General features: G+C 37.2%; 2 long non-coding RNA genes across 4 annotated transcripts in view; both read right to left on the reverse strand.

Annotated features, from left to right (window-relative positions):
- Nucleotides 1-742: 742 nt before the first annotated feature.
- Nucleotides 743-3,186, reverse strand: LOC106516675 (uncharacterized). 2 transcript variants are annotated; one of them, XR_001310121.1, is made up of 2 exons: nucleotides 2,942-3,186; nucleotides 743-1,059 (listed from the first exon to the last, which is right to left on the reverse strand). It is a non-coding gene; the product is annotated as an uncharacterized LOC106516675 (long non-coding RNA). The 2 variants fall into 2 exon arrangements; XR_001310120.1 differs by having other exon boundaries at nucleotides 743-1,076.
- An 8,645-nt stretch (nucleotides 3,187-11,831) lies between these two features.
- Nucleotides 11,832-16,176, reverse strand: part of LOC106516727 (uncharacterized) — a 20,265-nt gene continuing 15,920 nt past the window's right edge. Inside the window, exons 4-6 of one of the 2 annotated variants that reach the window (XR_001310127.1) lie at nucleotides 13,886-13,984; nucleotides 13,605-13,813; nucleotides 11,832-13,531 (exon numbers count right to left, since the gene is read on the reverse strand). This is a non-coding gene — a long non-coding RNA (uncharacterized LOC106516727). Of the gene's footprint in view, nucleotides 13,532-13,604; nucleotides 13,814-13,885; nucleotides 14,003-16,176 lie in introns of both variants that reach the window. The other variant, XR_001310126.1, reaches the window with a different exon arrangement.

The following is a 16,176-nucleotide window of genomic DNA, read 5'->3' on the forward strand; positions in this document are numbered from 1 at the left end:
GAAAAGTAAGAAAAACAAAAATATATTTTTTTATCTTAATATTGAATAATCAGTTGTCAAAACTCACCATGATCCCAGTCCTTTAAGTCACCAGGTCTCCAGGACCAATCATCAGTAATGCCCTAATGTTTGTAACAGAATCAGAGCTACTTTTAATGCAGTTTTGCTTGAGGGCCCAAGCATCATGGCCATGCAAAATTGACTTTCAGCCTTGTCCTTTGCACTCAGAGATTTCTCCATTGTACATTTATTTCTTTTTAAGGATATTTTAAAGTGTAGATAATGAGATATTCAAAGTCGTCTTAATTTTTTTGAAATTATTCCATAAGTTTCAGCAGTTTATTGCAAACTGGTGAACCCCTGCTCATCTTTACTTAAGGTACAATCAATCACTCTAAAAATCTTTATTTATTCTAGATCTCTTACTGACCTGTTGCCAATTAACTTAATTAGCTGCCAAATGCCCCTCCAGGTGGTTTTTTGTTTTTGTACCTCTTATTTTTTTATCCATGTTTCCTTTCACAAAGTAACTAGTCTTCCATTGTGGGCTTAGTGCTGGAGGATCTGAGCAGGGGTGTAGCACCAAATTCTGGGCCCTGTACACTCTCGATGTCAGTGGGCCTCTATCCATGCCAGTGCACAAGGTGCATAAGTAAAAAAGGGGGTATTCTTTTTGACAGGTATACAGTAAATTTATCTAGAACATTTACAAATACAAACAAGGAAGAAAGAGACAGTCAAATTCAGCTTTGACAAGAGTGAGGRGAACGCAGGACAGGAAGTCAGCTCAGTACCTCCAACCCAACGTTTTGAGGACTTCCTGCAGTTCACCCTCTTTTATTTAGTTTTCACGCYCCTAGTTACCTGGACATGAGACTGCCTAAGGGAAGGGGGGGGGGAAGTGCAAGTCTCATGTCAGACATTAATCRTAAGCACAATTGTTGAACACTGCTTAGTTGGTCTTTTTCACTTCTGCTTCCCAACGTCCATCTTGTGCATCTTCAGGAGCCACAGGCGTGCATCAGAAAGTCCCGAGTGACCATTTCTCCTTCCTGTGTTCTGCAAGTCATCATTATCTATTTGGCGAAAGATCATAACAGCACAGCAGCAAAGTTCATGATAGCAAAAGTTCACTGTAACTAAGACACAGTTCACCACAGGATGATTGAGTATTTGAATGATAAAACATGTATATTAAAATTAACTCTATCACTTTTAAATAAAGAAGCATAAATGGGGTTTTAAGCTACAATCAGATCAGATTATATTGAGCTGAATGCATGCATTTGGCCTACCTGTGTTCAAATACCTAAAACATTATGCTACATCTGGTTTGTGTACTAATGTTGTGATCTATGACACTTGAGCAAATTTTGATTTAAAAACATTTATTCTTGAACTTTAGAAAAACTTTTGCTGCATACGTGTGCTCAATTAAACTGTCTGCACACATCATAAAATGAACACCAAATGTTTCTTTTGTGAAGCAATAATAGTCAAACCATATTAACTGAGATTATGTTCACCTTCATCCAACCATGCAGTGTACCAGCCCTTTAAACTCAGTAAGAATACAATTTGATAATCAGCATTAGTTTCATACAGAGACACAGGTGGAGCACTACAGGTGTGTTTATAGGTGTGTTTATCCTCTCTAACTGGAGCATCAGAAAACTTGTAATTTGTGTAAAGGACACACTTTAGGATGGAGGGGGGTCTGGGGGTCCTCCCCCAGACATTTTTGAATAAAGTAGAGGCTATTTCCTGATTTCTAGTGTATTTTAACAGGTTGTTAAAGATACTTTTACTTACACAAATAAAGACTTAATTAGAGACAACTAGAGACAGATTCTTCATTAAACTAGTTACATCGTCCTGTTTTTAAACTCACTTATGGCTCAGATAATTAAATTAATGTACATATTGTGCCACACAATGATCACACACAACGGCATGTTTCAAACTRAAATCATTAACAACTTTACCCAGTGAACAGCTGTAATTATGATAACCACCAACAGTGAATTTAGGGGGGTGTTTGACTTTTTTCTGATTTGATRACAGGCCGACTCATAAACTGACATGACATCATGCAGCTTTCTTCACAACATAAAATAACACTGTGCCAAACAACAGTGTTGTAAAAATGAACTTGTGAGTGTCATCAACTTGCATATAAATTAGGAAGAATTGATACATGGATGTTGGAACTGATTAGAAAGCTAAWGATGGATGGATTGACAGATTTATTTACTGAGCWTTATTTAACCAGGAAAATCTGAATTATGAAAACTAATTTCTACAACTTCCTAGAAATGAAAGTAATAAGCCTATCACTTTTATACTGGTCAAGATAAAATGAAACTGTTAATCATGCTGTAGATTATGCATTTAGATCAGTAACTTGTTTCATTAAGTTCACACAACTGACTAGAATGTACTGAAAATAACATTTAATATTTCCTTCACACCTGCCCATCACCTCATCTCTTACCTGAGACACTCTGTCCTACCTGAAACACTAGATAATAAAAATGTACTACTATAATATTTATAAGCTTTACTATATTCAATTCAATTCAAAAATACTTTATTGATCCCAGAGGGAAATTAATTGTATTAGGATTTACAGGTACTGAAGCAGGTAGACTAAATAACAGAAATATTTGGTGATTTATGAATGTAAATTATAATCAATAAATATCAGAGTGGACTTGGACTCAATCTTAGGATTAAACTACAGTTTAACTGATTAAAAACAACTCAATAATAGATTAAATGCTATCACTAAAAGAGATCACTAACATTTATGATATTTGACTATAGTAGCGAGCTAACTTTTCATAAGAAAAACAGCTGTCCTGTGGACTTATTTCTGGTTCTTTGTAAAGAATAAAGTTTGATCAAAAGTTGGATGTTCTGGTAATGAGGCTGACGTTACCTGCTGCAGCTCCAGGAGCACTGAGAATTCATCACCACGTTGTGTGTCTGCATTGTCTGCGCGTCTTGGTGTGTGTGTGTGTGGGGGGGGGTATAACCGAAACTTTTAACCAGCTATGCAGGCCAGCCAGTCAGCAGGCAGACCATGGGAAACCTCCTACTTTTGTCTGTCCGGGTCTCCCTGCAGCTCCTTCAGCTGTGTCTGGGTCACACACTTCCTTGTTGCTGTCGGGCAGACTGAACCATTTTGCGCCTCCAAAAGGGGGGCCACCAGAATGTCCAATATGGTGTGGACAGTAAAATAAAGTTCATTCGCTCAGTTTGTTACCAATATATTTGAAATAAATTACTACACCACTTAATTGAAGGGCCCATTTCMTTTGGGAAAAATAAATAAAAAATAAAATTAGGACTTCCATGGGCCTCTCTCCCTTCTTGGGCCCTAGGTAGTCAGGTCCACATTTCCCCCCACTTCCACGCCCATGGGTCTGAGGATGTTGAAATGTTTGAAAAAGAGGTGACTGTGTTCATCAAGAGTGCATATTTGCACAAGGATGTGTGGTGTGTGTTGGTCGGTAAGCATATTCTGATCAGGTTAGAGTGACAGAAGGATAATCCAAGTTGTCAGCACAGCAGTGCAGGCAGGAACCACTACATCAGTCTGTTACACAACACAGAGCAGCTCAGCAGCCGCAGCAGCTTCTTTGAAATGGGGGTTCCAACCCCCCTCCGACTGTTAAGTGTGTGTGTGTGTGTGTGTGTGTGTGGGTGGTAGAACAGACATACTCACAAAAAATATAATTAGAATCTGCCTTGACACTATCATTTGATGAACTACACCAAATATGTTTGTATTTAATGAGAGTGTCTGGAGGGCGAAGCAGAGTGGTTATGATATTAGCTGATTCTAATCACAGCTTTAAACATTTTCAACATACAGTAGATCATCAAAGAAACCACATCAAGTTATTCATAAATGGAAAAAAAGGCTYGATATCAAAACGTTCTGAAATCTGCAAAGACATGTCATGCATCATGTTATGTATTTTTCCAAGCCCTGCTGCTAAGTTGACATAAAGAAAGAAAAATCTCTGAATGAATTTCTGATAATATTGCATCAGCAGCTGGCTTATTTTGTCTGCGGAGTCTTTTTCATCTTTTGTGTTCTTTTTTTATTTAAATCAATGCAAAGCAACTTTTGTAGTAAAGCCATGCAGAATTATTAGACAGTTGCCCATTAACAGGAATATGGTGACAGTGSGGGATAAAAATAGACCCCATGTGTTGTGTCTGTTTCAGGGACATTAAACAGGAAAACCCACCTGTGAGCTCCTGCTGTAGTTGAAAACAGCCTTTATCTCATGCAGACGTTTGTCATAGTACTTTTAAATACTGTTCAGAAAAAAAAACTCAAATCCACTTACTGATAGATAATTTACCAGTATAATAGAAATTTAAATGTGTCATTGTTTTATCACTTACATCAAATAATGCTTTATATACTAGAATTCTAAAAATCCAAAACTGGTTTGTTCTTAAGCATTACSACATGTTTATGTTTTATGTCCACATTGTGCCAAGCTTTAGCTGTTGGACAGATGACCTCATATTTGACTTGATAATAAATTAGGATACAGAGGAGTTAATAGCTGACACAACTGCAAGGTGTCCTGGTCCTGCACCTTCAAAACACTCATCAGTCCTCCACCACTGTGCTGAAAGTTAGTATGAAAAAGTTTGGGAAGCAGTTACACCCTGTGACTACCACCTTTTCAGCTTACCATATGGCACCCAGGCTGGAAGAARCACTACTCTCTCCTGCAACACCATTTTGGCCAGACAACACTTCATCTTGTAGCCGGGTAAGCTTTCTGTTGGGTTTAGATGAACAATTTACATTTAAAAGATTTGGTTACTCAGATCAACTACCTGGGCTTTCTACTGCATCCACCCATCTTTCAGTGCTGGAATCAGACATCTTCATGGCATCATAGCTTCCCTTTTCAAATCAAGTCAGAGGTCAATAAGGAGAAAGTACCAAGACATCCCAGTCTCCAAGCACCAAGACTTGATCCTCTCTATGGTTCTGCAATGTGGTGGGCACTAGTCCCCTAAAGCGCTCAAGAGCCAATTGCAGACCTAAGTTTCTCATTTGCTCTTTAGGACTTCTGCTAATTTTTTAGAACTGAATGCAGATTTGCGTTTTCTACATTTAAAAATCCAGTAGAGCTAAATTAATTAATTATTTCATCAAGTATTGATCATCATTATATTTAACAGCGGAGGGAGAAAGCCAATCTTAACTCAATACAATCCAGAACCAAAACTTTCAAAATTGAAATACTGTAAATAGAGGCAAGACTAATTTTGATGTAAATAGCTGAGATTATGACTGGGAAGTTAGTTGAAGATTGTTCAAGAAAACCAAGGGACTGGAGGGATGAGTTTCTGACTCTGGAGCCAAGAGTTTGAATTTCTGGAAAGAGGGGTGAGAAAGAGAATCAACAATGCCTGTTTTGGGTTTCTGGTACATGTGCTGCACGAAGCAGGAATCGGTGTTGAGCAGAGACTAGAGTAAGTCCACGGAAAAAAAACTGCCAGATTACTGCAGAGTGAGACTGGTCTTTTATTAATGATTTTTGCAACTGTAATGTAATCTGAGTGGATGAGGATTGACTTCTTGGCTAACTGAATGGTCTTATCATAAAACCCTCTTCAATTCCCTTGGCTAGGAGAGTGTTAACTGTCAGGTTCTGACAGAGTGGACTGAAGTTTGTAATAGTAGAATCAAGAATCTATACCTATGTGAAAACCATGTGTGGATGAGAAGGTCTACAAAATCTCTGTCAGAGTGATTTTTTAGAGCAGATGTGAATGCATTCACCCTAATGGGTGTGGAGAGATGTCTATTTAGTCAATATGCTAAGGATGTTGACTGTGGGAGCAGAAGTTCCTTGCATGGGGCATGTAGCAATCTACAACTGAAGCTTCAGCAACCAAGAATATTAAAATTATTGCAGATCATTCAGGCACATCAAGAATGATGAATAGGATGTCATCAAGATCTGGATAGCCAAAGCCATTGGTATCCCTGAAAAGTGAAAATACCAGAGGAAATTTGATAGGAGTAAAGTCTTTTGAACGAGAACATTTAACCACATGAACCCCAAACGTGTATGCAGTTCCCTGGGCTGGCTGAAATTAATGGGAGATGACTGAAGAATTTGGGCTTACCATCCACCTATTATCTTCCGCTTTATCCGAAGCCGGGTCATGGGGGCAGCAGCTTGAACAGGGAAGCCCAGACCTCTCTTTACCCAGCCACTTTTTTCCAGCTCTTCTGGGAAGACTCCAAGGCGTTCCCAGTCCAGCCAAGAAACATAGTCTCTCCAGCATGTCCTGGGTCTTCCTTGGGGTCTCCTTCCTACTTTGGACATGACTGAAGCACCTCCCAAGGGAGGCGTCCAGGAGGCATCCTTACTAGATGCCCAAACCACCTCAATTGGCTCCTCTCGATGTGGAGGAACAGCAGCTCTACTCTGAGTCTCTCCCGGATAAATGGACTTCTCACCCCATCTCTAAGGGAGAGTCCAGCTACCCTGTGGAGAAAACACATTTCGACCACTTGTATCGRCAATCTTGTTCTTTYGGTCACAACCCAAAGTTCATGACCATAGGTGAGGGTAGGAACATAGACTGATCAGTAAACAGAGAGCTTTGCCTTACAGCTCAGCTCCCTCTTCGCCACCAGTACAGAGTCCGCAAAACTGTGGAAGCTGCACCAATTCGTCTATCATTCTCATGCTCCATTTTTCCCTCACTCGTGAAGCCCCCAAGATACTTGAACTCCTCCACTTGAGACAGAACTTCACCCCCAACCTGAAAAGAGMAATCCACCCCTTTCCAACTGAGGAGGACCATGGACTCAGATTTGGAGGTGCTGATCCTCATCATTACGTAGTTGGGCTAAATCTACGTAATTACCATTAAGGATTTGTTGGCATAATGCAGGAGATAAAGGAGAAGGACACTGAACTGATGAGGAAGTTGGGGAGAGGGACTGCTGTGGCAAGGTTGTAAAGATTATTGCTATAAGAAAACGCATATGGGAAGGGGTGGGGTAGGAAGGGGGACAGGATATACCATAAGGAAATGGAGGAGTAAATCCTGGAGTGGAAGGTTGAGATGGATGAGCAGGAGCCATGAAACGAGGCTCTTGACAAGTTTGAAGATCTTGAAAAGGAGAAGAAACCACATTAGTTTGTATGGCAGAAGAAAGCGTAGAAAGTGGTAAAACTTGTACTAGGACAATGAAAGAAGTTATTTGTTAACCTTGCAGGCTGTAATAATCTGGCACTGAGTAACAACTAAGGCTCATCTTTAAACCCAGAAAGCCTGATGAGTTAAATGAGAAGCAGGGTGTGTCAGCTGAACCCTTTGGAGCAGAGGTTGTGCCTGCAAATGCAGCTCAAAGACAGCCATTAGCCCACAGTTCAGCMTGCAAAATAAGAGAAGGAGAAGTTAAAAAGAGTAACAAATAATAAAAAGGATGATGTGAACTTGAAATAGTCTGGATAATAAGTTATTTGGACCTTCTTTACTTGTTGTAATTTGACTTTTTTTACTTTTTGTTTTTGGTGGCTGACCTCTTTGTGCGTTCTTCATGTTAACCATTTTCATAGGGAATCCCAAAGTATTTGAGCTGTCCTGAACATCTGCAATTTTGTCTTTAGATGTGATCACCTTGCCTCTCTTGGATACCATTTGGCAACATTTATCCTGTCTGAGTGACATTCCAATTACCTTGCTGTTTATTCTGATGAGGTAAATCAGTAAGATAATGTCTGACTCATTTTTGGCATTCAGCTTGATGTTATTAATGTAGTAGAGGAAGTATCTCATCTTTGGAAATGGTATAGCCACTCTTTGCAAATCTAGTCAAGTGATTTCAGGCCAAGACAGAACAATGGTGAGGAAAGAGCATCAGATACAGTCTCTCACTTGATGCTAACTTGTACAAGTGGTTTTAAATTGGCCCATCCTCTGAACAGTAGATTTGTGGTTCAAACCCTGTCAGTGAACCTCAGAACATAATACTGTAGATATTGCGCTGATTTACGAGACCCTGTCAGATATTGACGGACTAGGACATTCTGATAAGAAATAGTCTACGAGTAGACATTCATAGATGAGAGCAGAAAACATAATAGTGGCAGTTTTTCATTTTTGACAAAGAGTCTAGTTAAAAACTATCCCCCAAGAAATGCTGAGAATGGACAAATCATATGTGACATTTTTATAGTATAGAAAGTCTTTATAATAGTTCACATTATGTTAGACAATAAGATAATTGTGTGCTTTCACAGTAGCCAGTTGGGACCAAGTCTGAGGTCAGTCTGTCAAGATAAAATCCTACTGCAGATTATTATAATTTTTTTAAGAAATCAGAATAAAAGCATAATTACTTACCAACACAGATGTAAAAGGTTGCAGACGGACTGGTGTTGTACTAACACATAGTGTTTTAAAGTCTGACAGTCCATTGTTATTCTAATTCACGCCATTAAAATGTTATGGCCAGCAATCAAACTCCCTACAGGGACATTAATGTGAGATTTATGCACTCTATGCATTCCATCGTTATCCCAGTGAGGATTTAGCGTCCAGCTGCCCTGGGTTTTAATGCTCACTCATATCTTTTCTGCTAGAATAAGTGCCAGTGACCCCTTTTTTGCTAATTAGGGTTACATAATTACACAAGACCTTCCACATCTCCATTCAAGGTCCTAGCCTCGCTTGTTATAACGCTCAGCATTTGTATTCACTGCTGCTCCCCACCGAGCCTCTATCTGCTCTAGGCACAATCGGTCTCGTAGCTGAGTGTTATAAAAATGATCGATGGCTTACATGTTTGTCTTGAAAGAAATCAGGAAATTGACCAGGGATTACTATAATCTTTTCTCAAAAGTAGATGCTTTGCCCCACAGAAAAGTTTCAGGTGGGTGGTATTGACTCCGCTGCTCCATCTCTTCAGACTGAAGGTAAAAATAGATAAGCAGGGAGGTGGCTTGAAGAGTAGCACAATGAGAAATGTGCAGAGTGAAATGAGAGTGTGAATAGTAATGATGGAGGTGCAGTGCTGCGACAGGCCATCTTACTTCCATCAGTGCCAATTTATTTGCAGCTGTTTCATCACTGTCTAGGGCAGGGAGTTCAATCATGGCACCAACTTTCTTCATTTCAGCTAACCCTTATTTAAGCTCATATGTCTTAACTGAGAAACATAATTTGTTTGAAGTTTTTGCAGAAAAATATCCAACGCTGCCTCAAAGCAATGCAATCTGAAAATTATAAAATACTCATTTTGAACTAGAATGTATCAAGGTTCTTGTACCCTTTCTAATATAGTTTATACTGTACACACAGTTAACTGATTGTGTTTACCTCAGTGTTTTTATGAGATTGTCATTCTCGGCTGAGAGAAGATTTGTCTGGCAATCTCCCATGTAATGTTTTTTTTTTTTTTGTTCATAATGAATGAATAATACTTTATTGATCCCATGAAAGGAAATTACAGTATAATCTATTTAATTAAAACAAACAAACACAAATGAAGTAAGTGATAAAATGTTTACTGAGTTTTATTTGACAAGACATTTTTAACTTAACTCTGTCAGTATTTTTAAGAAAATTTGATGCAGAACATAATTAAATCCACATAATTTCACAGAACACAGCTGATGGACTCCTTCGGTCCCAGTGATGCAGCAAAATAATAATTGCTATAAAGTGTCTCTAATAATAAATTTAAAGTCAAAGGCACCATATTAATGACAATCACTTTCCTCATTTCTTAATATTATTGAATTATTCAACAGCTTAAAAGTTTTTGTTGTTGTTGGTTGTTGTTGTTTTTACCAACAAACCCTGTTTATAACATTTCAAAAGATATCCTCACATAAAATTGAAAAAAAAGTCTAATATTTTTCTACTTTTACAAGTACAAATCCTTTAAAGCTGAATACTGAAGAACTTTATTCTTGTAAAGTTACAAACAGTTTTCCATTTATTTTTTCCAACATTTAGCTCTAGGACACGAGAAGTCTTGAAGCCAAGATTTCCCTCCAACAGGTTTGAATTTGCAACACTGTAGCTTCAATTCAAACCTAAAATAAAATGTTACAGCTTGGGTACAAAATGCCTGATTTCACTTTTTATCAAGTACACAAATATTGATATTTTACATGAAATTTGCAAGAAACTTTCACATAGACCATGAAAAATAAAATATCTAAAACTATTTATATTTGGAGAGCTTTTATAATTTGTTTCAGTAAGTCCCATAAGTGAATTACATATCAAAAACTGACTTTCCGGAAAACAGAAATGCAGTTGTAATTATTGCACGTTTAAAAAGTTTATGTCTTGATTTTGACACAAGTTAAATATAGAATATGCAATTATTTCCACTAGTGTGTTTTGTATACACATTAAATCCTGCTTTGTTACTAAATATCAGGCCTGAACAAAAAGGWTTTTCCAATAAAACATGAAAAGAAATTGTGACTGAGTGGCTTTTTTATCCTCTGCCATGGTGTGAAAATGAAACAGATGGCTGATTAATATATTTACTGCCATTAAATTATTTTACATAAGAATAAACAAGAGAGTTCTGGTCAAAGAGTTCAAATATAAAAAGTATATATATCAGAGTCTATGAGGTTTTTTTGCTTACAATTTAGTTTTCAGACTTAATATTATTTAAATCTTAGTGTTTTGCCATTGTCAAGAATTTGGTATTTGTTTTCTTTACAATCCTTGTTTAGAGTCACTTTTATTATTTTTCTGACTTTGGGTTCTCCAGTTTTTATTTTAAAGTCTAAACTAACACGAAAGTGAGACTGGGCGGTAATGCAGGAATCAGCTGTGATGACCTGATCTGAACACACAACCTTCTTGCCTTTTGTTTTACTTTGGTACTTTCTGTTTGGTTTTGATGTTTAACTCCACACTTTCTCATAATTTGCTGAATGCCACACCATATTTGCATTAATTATTTTTCTTAGTTTTTAAAATGTCACATTATTTGCACCTTAAGCCAGTATCTCACTGGGTTGCAACTGCTGGAGACCAGTTGGGTGTTCAAAATTGTAAGAAAAATAAGCTAAATTTCTATTGCTGTCTCAACACATTCTGAGTGTTTGTGACCAGAAAGCTGTGCAGCAATTTTATTTTATTTTTTTGTACATGGCTTGTAAAGCTGTATTAGTTTTTCAAAATTCAATGGAAAAAAACTGTGCTTCTGTGATGTTAAGAAATGTGAACCTCCAAGTTCTGCAACATTTTGAACACTCCCTGGGAAACACCATTTTCAGTTTAGCTGCAAACAGTTGGAGCCCAGTGATAGACTCATCCTTCCTTCTCTTGTTGTAACATTCCCCTTTACCAAGACACCCAGACATTTTGTTTCTGATTTTTCTCTAACCTGTTTGCAGAGTCATAATTTTATGACAATACGAGTTTTAAAAGCTACAAATTAGCTTAGAACAGTGGCCAACAGTCCTACTGTTCATTCAAAGTAACAATCACTTTATTTGAAATGCAAACTGGTTTTCTATATGGTTCCTAAACTAACAAAATTTTGGCTGAGTATATTCTGACTTAAAAGCAGAATCAGACACAGATGGGGTCTTTAGAGTACTTTATTGTTAACAGATTTGAGTTCTTTTTTTGCAGAGTCAGGTTTTTGACTTGAGCAGATGAGGCCCATTGTACTGAAATCAGGTCCAGGGGATCTAGGCATGGTGAAAATAATGAGGTATTGGACAGTGAATTTTTATTTTTTTTTTTTGAGTGACAAACCAACAAATTGGAAATTTGTGTTTGGTAGATTTTTTTTTTTTTTGTATATGCTTCTTGGCGATAAATATTAATAAACAAAAGAAAATACAATAAACGGGGCACCTGACTGGCTGCTTCTGGGGTATCAGAAACTCAAAACAAAAATCAATAACAGCAGCAGAATACGTAAGTTGTTTGGCAGAAAGGATTGGGCAGCCTTTATCAGCTTTACTGCTCATGTCACAGCATGTTCCTTACAAATGTGGCACCATTCAAAGGGAAAATGAACAGACATTCCAGTGGTATAAGATTTATTTCCAAGAAGAAATAATCTACCAATTCAAATTCAATTACTTTTTTTGCTAAATTTACAACTAACAAACAAGTCATGGAGGTGGTGACTGGTCATCTGATGAAGCCTGTAAACACCATGTTAATCTTTTTTCCATACTTCCCTTCTGTAACTTGAGTCTGCATTTATTTGTTTTTTTTTTATTTGTTTATTTGTTTGCTTTTTTTACATTTAAAAATATAACATTTAAACCCTCCTCAAATTTCAGAATTTTCCAGTTTGAGTGAGTTTTCTTAAACCTGAGTCTAGGGTAAAGCACTGGTCAGTGTCCTCTCTACTGACACCGGTCACGTAAATCAGAGAAACAAATCTCACACAGCCTGTGTTCTGAGTAWTGCAGGCACTGGACCACAGCAAACTGAATCGGTTTGTGTTTTCTATTAATTGCACAGGATTGTTTTATTGTGAGTTCCTGTCTCACTCTGCATGAAGTAAATCAATACGGAGATCCTCTTTCCAATGCTTCTTAATCTTGACAATAGAGACTTTGGCTTTCATCGAACACACACACACACACACACACACACACACACACNCACACACACACACACACACACACACACACACACAGGTTTAGATATCAAATAAAGAGATGTTCTCATGGGAGAATTGTTCAAATTACACGTTCAATCAAACATGGTGCCTAATTCAGGAGAAAAAAGAAATGAGAGTAAATTTAGTCATTCAATAAATCCAATGATGCAAACTGACCTTTCACACCAAGGGCCTTAATAGAAGTCATTAGACTTAATAGAAKTTATTAGTTAGAAAAACCAAATGCTCTTAAAATGAAAAGTCTGAAAAGTCATATCTTAATGTTTAAAAAAAAACAGTTTGTTTTCTTTTGCCTGTTTGCTCAAGGACTTAATTTTGGAAAAATGACGCTTWAAATTTGAAGCTCAGCGCTCAATGTTTTGAACTTTCTGAGGTAAAATATCTTTGAACACAACTACTTTTGTGGGTTTTTTTTCTTCTGTTCAATTACTGTTTTAAAAATTTGTTAAAAAGCACCAATAAAGATTTAAGTGGAAAAATATCTTGGTACTGGATTTTCATTTAAAATTGGAGCAACACATTAGAACAGTAAAAAGAATACCAAACACAAACTTAACATATTTAGATTAGAAACTGTTCATCAGTTTTTTGCACTCAAATGATTTTCTCCTAAGTTTTTATGCAACATTTTGGTCCCAAGCAGGAACTACAACCATCTGCCTCCACCCTTATTTGTCCCACTGTGGGCCCTCGAGCAAGGCCCTTAACCTTCCAGCTGCTCCCCAGGCACCTAATATAGTACGTATGGGAGCCCTCTGTTCCGCATGTGTGATGGGGAAAATGCAGAGAATTCATTTACTTCCTCATTGGCGATTTACAGCAAGTCCTGGATAGCTTCTGAACCTGTGAACAGAGGGAAGATGATCAGATGGAGCTGGGAGCAACGTGGTAATGTTTTCTGGAGAACAAGGTTTACTTTCTCTCAGGAGGATCGTCAGTAAAAGTTAACAGCTAAGTTGAGTTCAGGACAGGACCAGAKCTCATGACAGGTGAGAGGACTTTCCAGGAGAGGAGAGGAAGCAGTTGAGTATGGTTCCGGGATGGCAGGGAAGGCAGCAGGTGAGTACCTCAGTGTAACTTTCAGGAACTTCACAGGATGATGACTTCACAGGAGCTTCAGGACAACTTTGAAAACACAAACGAGACAAGGTAAGTATTACTCAGTTAACTAGAATGATCTTTGGCTGTGATCAATACCATAAGGYAGTTGATGTTCCAGTGAAAGTCCAAGTCTCAAAGCTCCAGGCATCATCAGCTGAGGTAGGTGCAGCTGGGCTCAATCTGCTTCCAGGCAACCTAGATTGGAGGCGGGAACTACAAATGGTACAGCATTGTCTTCATATTGTAATTATTCTTTTAAACTGTATTTTTAGAATGTTTTCATTTTTATCTTGCTAAAGGCCCATTTGGGAATGTGCATARCAAATTAGCCTATAGATAATACTGGACAGCATTGTTAAAACATAACACTTCCCCCTATATAAATAAATAAACAAATGAAATTATYAAAAAGGTTTCATTTTTGCTTTTGGCTGTGTAGACAGGCAAAATGCAGCCTTTTGAAAAGAAAGATGCTTTAGTTCTTCCTACTACAGCCCCATGTGTGACAGATGTAACAACAATGGCAGATTATATGCTTTTGTTTGTTTTGCAGATGGTAGTTTTTCAACTACAGCAGAACTTTTGTACAATGTATCAGTACAATGAGCACACACAGCTGATGAACAATAACACACTTTGACACTCTCAGAGTAGAGCAAAAAACTATTATTATACAACAAAATATAAGGTCAAAAAGGTTTTTATGACCTCTAAATGTTGCATAAAAATATACAAGATACATCAAGTATGTATTTGAATGGACATTTAAGAAATTTAAGCACTTARAATAAAAACTTCCTACATTCAAGGATGCCTGAATAACATCCCTCCATGCGTAGTTGGATTGACATGGCTCCCAGTCAAGAAGGTTTTTGGTTTATTTTTATCATGAAGTAAATTTTCAAATTTGTTATCAGTTTACAAGAAGAAATTGTTTTAGCTCTTGAAGTTGCCGTCCCCATATTGTCCTTGTTGCATTCGTACCACATATGTAATCTTCATGTGAATGATTTCGTGTTTTTGGTATACTGTTATGGCAGTGCTGCAGTACCACACACAGGGGTGGAGCTAGACTTTTTTGCAACGGGTGTCACAGGGGTGGCCACTGTTTTTTTTTTTTGTTTGTTTGTTTGTTTGTTTGTTTGTTTTTAGAAGGGCACATACAAATTCTGAAAAACACTCTGGATTTGTACATTTAGGATGCTTGCCACAGCTAATTCCAAATCCAGAGTGCTTTTCAGTATTTACATGTGCCCCCGCAAAAAAAAAAAAAAAAAAAAAAATACCTTGGCTGCTTTAATAAATATTGAGCTGAAATTTTGCATAATAGTAGCTAAAAAGGATCATGAAACATGCTACATGCAAGTCACAACATATTATTCTACCATTTTTGGATATACAAAGCTGAAAATTAGTAAAGAAGAAGCCAAAAATATTTTTTACCAATTTCTAAATGCTTATCAAATATTCAAGATGGCCACCAAAGGTGACTTTAAAAGGTATTTTAAGATTTTTTGAGATGAAATTTGTAAAATTTGTTGTGGAGTAGCTAAGAATGGTCACAATGCTAATTGTCGATGCTTATCCCAAATATATATATATATGTATATATATATGTGTATATATATACACAGTATATATATATGGACCCAGAAAACTGTTAATTATTGATTTAATAAACAATATAACAGTATTGCGTGTGAGTTGGTTTAAACCCAAATAAGTGTTTCTAATCTGCTCTTAAAAGCAGGATACAAACAAATCTAGGGTAGGTTGGATCAGACATTGCATGGCTATCTTTTGAGGGACAGAGGTTAAACTCTAATGATAATTGGTGTTCTTATCCACTTTGTCCTCACTGGACTCAATCCTGTCTGATGAAGGCACATAACAGATGACAAATAGTTATTCCATCGATTTAGAAATATTTCAGTTCTAATTTTCCTACTGACATTTTGAAGGGCGATTGGTCTTGCTGGCTAGGTCTGTTAAATCTCTCCACTATTAATAAATGAGAACACTGGCCTCATACATTGTTGCAGGTGATGCACTGTTTTGTTTAGAACCTGATGGTATTCTCAGCAAGAGTGGGACAGTAACGCTATGAAATACCTCATCAAATTCACAGCTAAACCAATCAGACCCAGCTACCTTACTTCAAAGAAATGTCTGGGTAGCCAATATTTAATTTAATTTGAACATTGTATTCAAAAACATCTGATCAGTGGAACTGGTGGAGCAATAATATCCACATTTTTTTTACAGTGTGAATGCAAATTGGTGTTTTTTTTTTTTTCAGCCCCGCTTGAAAATTGAAATGCATATATATATACATACAGCGGGTAAAATAAGTATTGAACACACCAACATTTTTCTCAGTAAATATA

Source organism: Austrofundulus limnaeus, unplaced genomic scaffold, assembly GCF_001266775.1.
Source record: "Austrofundulus limnaeus strain Quisiro unplaced genomic scaffold, Austrofundulus_limnaeus-1.0 Scaffold40, whole genome shotgun sequence".
Lineage (NCBI taxonomy): Eukaryota > Metazoa > Chordata > Actinopteri > Cyprinodontiformes > Rivulidae > Austrofundulus > Austrofundulus limnaeus.